A 5,056-nucleotide genomic window follows, 5' to 3' on the forward strand; every position below is an offset into this window, starting at 1 on the left:
TAAATAAAATTAATTAATGATAATAATTGCCATATCAACACATAACAAAATAGCAGCAACGTTTGCTTATTTGAAACATTATTTGTAGCTTACACTCATCCTATGTAAAAAGTTGAAGACAATCAAGTTTTCTACCTTTTTTCTCTATCTGCTTTTTCATTTTTTTATTAATCAACGTGTGATTCGTTCGATGTCAGTTTTTTCAGTAGTTTAATAATTTTCGGCATTACATTTTGCTTTGCTTTCATTTGTTTTACTTATCATTGACAGAAAAGTATTTTTCCTATCGTTAAAAAAAACAACATTACAAAATCAGACCCAGCGGGGACTCTCGTGCAACGCTATATTTTTTTACTCTATACAGATTATTTTCAAACATTTCAAATTCGCGAGAAGGAATATCATAATCACATTCGATTTAGTACAACCTCTATAACCGATAATTGAAACGGCAGATTTGATCTGTAACACAAATCCCAGGAATATTATGCAGCATTGCAAATGTATAGAAGTACGCGTAAGAAATAACACGAATAGTATTTTGTTCTCAATGATTTTTTATCATTCTATTGATGTTTTTGACCAATATAAATTTACCTTTTATTATTAAATTTTGAAAATAGGCTCAGGCAACATTTCCTACAATTCACCCAACGGATATGGGAATATGAATATGATGTCTAGTTGTCTTGGTGATCCATGTCGACACGGACTTGTCTTCCCATGAGTAACCGGTATTTATGTTTTTGTGATCCTGGGTACGAAGGGAGGAACTGTCAAATTGGTAAGTTTATAACAGATAATATAAAAAAAACAAGATGTGGTATGATTGCCAATTAGACAACCCCACACAAGAGACCAAAAATGACACAGAAATTAATTATAGAATGGAATAGATTACTAATACGAAAGATAGTTTTGTGTTCATTTCATCAAACATCTTATCGATTTCTGAAGTCAAAATATGAAATTTAAAGCTATTTCAAACAGACTTTCAAATGCTATAACCAAATCTATAAGTACATCCAACAAAGATATCACAGCTTTTAATAAGGGAAAAGTTTCTTATCCATCGTGCAAGTCTATTTTCCAAAACTTTAAAATCTTTTAAGGTTATTTGAAGTCCAGCTTTTTTACAAACTAAGACCCCATTACGTTTAAAATCATTGATTACTGTTGCTTATTTTTTGTCTTAAATTAAGAAGGTAATCTTCATACAACTATTAATTTTGAAAAGCCATCACATTTTATGAAAAATCTTACCAATGGCGGCTTTCCTTGACTGGAAGATTAAGATGTTGATAAGAACCTATTACTTTTAAAATCATTGATTAATGTTGCTTAATTGTTGGTCTTAAATTAAGAATAGTCATATGTATCAATGCTCTTTAATGTTAAGCGTTGCTTTATATAGTAATAGAATGTTTTATACTTGAGAAATAAAAATTACAAAATTTAGTGTAGACCCTATTGCAATTCCCTTACTTTTTAAATGGGTAACAAATTGTTCTTTGTTCCAAATACTTCCAATGCATGTGAACATTTGGATCATGCCGCGCTGTTCGTTTTCGGTTACTCATTATGAAACGATATTGATAATCCAGTTATTATGAATATTGCATATTAAGGTAATCATAAATGAATATCAAATGATATTAAAATTAGTCTATATAGAATCGACAAAACTACTCCATTGGAAATTATCAATGGCATAGGTCACGTGCTCTTCACTCTTCATGCATGAGGCAACTTAAGGTGCATGTGGAAAAACAGTGTTGTGTGTATAAATAGACAATAATAGTGCATTGACTTGACATATCAACGATATAAGGATGAGGCTTAGAAACGGGGAAATGCGAGGCTGTGCCGAGCATTTTCCCCGTTTCGGGCCGAATCCTTATATCGTTGATATGTCAAGTCAATGCACAAATGGGCATTCAAAAAAATCAGAATGTGAATATATATGTTCAAACTCTTTTAGGTCATTTTTTAGTAGCAATAAACAAAAAAACTATGTTAATTGGACGTGCTTTGATACTATATATGCCCTTGAATTTTTACTAGAAAACATTTTTGTTCGCTTTGGGGATTCCGTATATCGTCAGATTATCGAAATTCCATTGGGGACTAACTGTGTACCACTTATTGCGGACCTGTTTTTGTATTGTTATGAGTTACAATTTATGACAAAAATAAGCAAAGACCCATCGAAACAACATCTGAGATACAAATTTAATAATACTTTTATATACTTGGATGATATTTTGGCTCTCAATAATGACGACTTCAGTATGTATATTAATGAAATTTATCCTGTTGAACTTACTTTAAATAAAGCTAATACTAACAATGACCACTGCCCTTTTCTCGATCTTGATATCTATATCACTAATGGAAAGCTGAATTTATGATAAAAGGGATGATTTTTCATTTCCTATCGTTAATTATCCGTTTTTAGATGGTGACGTTCCCTTGTCACCATCTTACGGTGTTTATGTATCTCGACTTGTACGATTCGCTCGTGTATGTAACAATGTTTTAGATTTTAACGAGAGAAATTTATGTATTACTGAAAAATTATTACACCAGGGTTTTCGATGTCACAAACTAGTCAAAACATTTACTAAATTTTATCATCGGTATAAAGACATCATTCGTAAATATAGCTCAATATGCAGACTTCTAATACGTTCAGGTATTTCACATCCAATTTTTTATGGAAATATTCTTTATAAAGCACAAAGGTGTCAGTATTCACCTCAGAAACTTACAAAACCTTTGAATAGACTTATTAAGAGGGGATATAATTACGATACTATTGTCAAGTCATTGAAGATTGCATATTTTGGCGTTAATATTGAGTCACTGATAAGGTCTTTGCATCGGAACTAAACACATTTATTCTAAAAACAGTTGTTGGCATGACACGGGTTATGTTCTTCTCATATATATTATGATGGTATGATACTAAACCCCTAACGGGAAGGATTGTGCCTGATGTTCAAATGATGAAATCATAATCTTTCAGTCAGTTTAAATGAAGTCTGGAGCTGGCATGTCAGTTAACTGCTAGTAGTCTGTTGTTATTTATGTATTATTGTCATTTTGTTTATTTTCTTTGGTTACATATTCTGACATCAGACTCGAACTTCTCTTGAACTGAATTTTAATGTGCGTATTGTTATGCGTTTACTTTACTACATTGGTTAGAGGTATAGGGGGAGGGTTGAGATCTCACAAACATGTTTAACCCCGCCGCATTTTTGCGCCTGTCCCAAGTCAGGAGCCTCTGGCCTTTGTTAGTCTTGTATTATTTTAATTTTAGTTTCTTGTGTACAATTTGGAAATTAGTATGGCGTTTATTATCACTGGACTAGTATATATTTGTTTAGGGGCCAGCTGAAGGACGCCTCCGGGTGCGGGAATTTCTCGCTACATTGAAGACCTGTTGGTGACCCTCTGCTGTTGTTTTTTATTTGGTCGGGTTGTTGTCTCTTTGACACATTCCCCATTTCCATTCTCAATTTTACTATTATTGTCTTTATACTGCAATCTAAAAAAACATTTTCAATTGTTGTTTATTGTGTTAATGTTATTTATTTGATTTAAATATTGGAAAAAATTCCCCTTTAAAAAGGCCTCATATCACACAGACGGAGAAATATAAAACACGATGAAATGTACATCATTACCGCAATCAATGATGAACGAATTCGTTGCAGACTAAAATATCAACAATAAACATAAAACATAATGATTTATAGGTTGCAAGCAAAAAAATATTAATAAGTGAAATATGTTTTCCCAAAAATTGCAAAAGAAACAAGTTTGAGTCGTTAAACGCATCGTTGTTTACATTGGAAACAAGAACAGGTTGAAGAGGTCGTATAAATAATTAAATATAATTTCGACAATTTCTATTTAAATATTCATGAGGAAAAGTGATATCAGGTCAGTGACCGTATATGGCATAGAAATATACAGTCAACGCATTTTGACCGCTCAAATAGAACGAGTGCAGTATAAAACCAATTTATTTAAAAATACCTATATAAATAACCCTGTATTTCAATGAATACTTTTGTAAGCAATTCAAAATACATGACAAGGCTGCGGACGCTTAAACTTTGAAATTCCCTTAAAATTCAATCAGCTTTTCATGTTTATGAAATGATGATTTCTATTGACAGATACAGATGAGTGTGAAAATGATCCATGTCAGTATGGACAGTGTATCGACAAAGTGAAAGACTTCCATTGTGAATGTAATGTCTTCTTTCAAGGGAAAAAGTGCACCAAATGTAAGTGTATTCAATTTATCAAAAAATCCACAAAGTATCAAGAAACGTGATAATTGTACATATTTAAAATGCACTTGTACGAAACGAATTGACTGTCGGAATAATGCTTGTTGGATTTACACAATGCGTACACAATCTGTGTTTTGAGTCGTAAAAGGGATCCATAACGCGTGTCTGAATAATTATTGAATGGAGTTTATAGTTCTGAATTAAGGTAGATCATAAATAAATATTTTTTGAGACAGAATTTTCTTATACTCAGTCAAAATTAAGATTTTAATATGCTCTTTTCAAAAATATAATAAAAAGTATTGCTATTTTTTAAGCTATGAGTCGTTGAAAATTGCCTAAATTTGGTTAGATTGTTTATGGAAAAACACATTTGTGTGCATAAAAAAAATCTATGAGATGGAATTTTGAAATAAATTGTGAAAAGATAGGTTTTGTAATATATTTAAAGAAAATGAAAAAAAAATGGTGTCACCGAACTTGTTTTCTTGCTACAAGTAAAACGAAAACAATTCCCTATCAGTCTAGTATACACTTTTTCTTAAAGGAGTTATCTTCCCTTAAATGGCTCATTTGAAAAAAATATTCTAAAAGCAAAACAAATGATATTTGTTTAAATATTTTGTATTATACAGTAAGTAAATAACCAGGTTTTCTTAATATTATTTAACAGTCTATCCTTTAAATTACAACTCTGTCTCCAAATTTGCAGATTTAGGCAAATAACTTGACCGATTTTTTACTGT

This window comes from Mytilus edulis, chromosome 1 (genome assembly GCF_963676685.1).
Source record: "Mytilus edulis chromosome 1, xbMytEdul2.2, whole genome shotgun sequence".
Taxonomy (NCBI): Eukaryota; Metazoa; Mollusca; class Bivalvia; order Mytilida; family Mytilidae; genus Mytilus; species Mytilus edulis.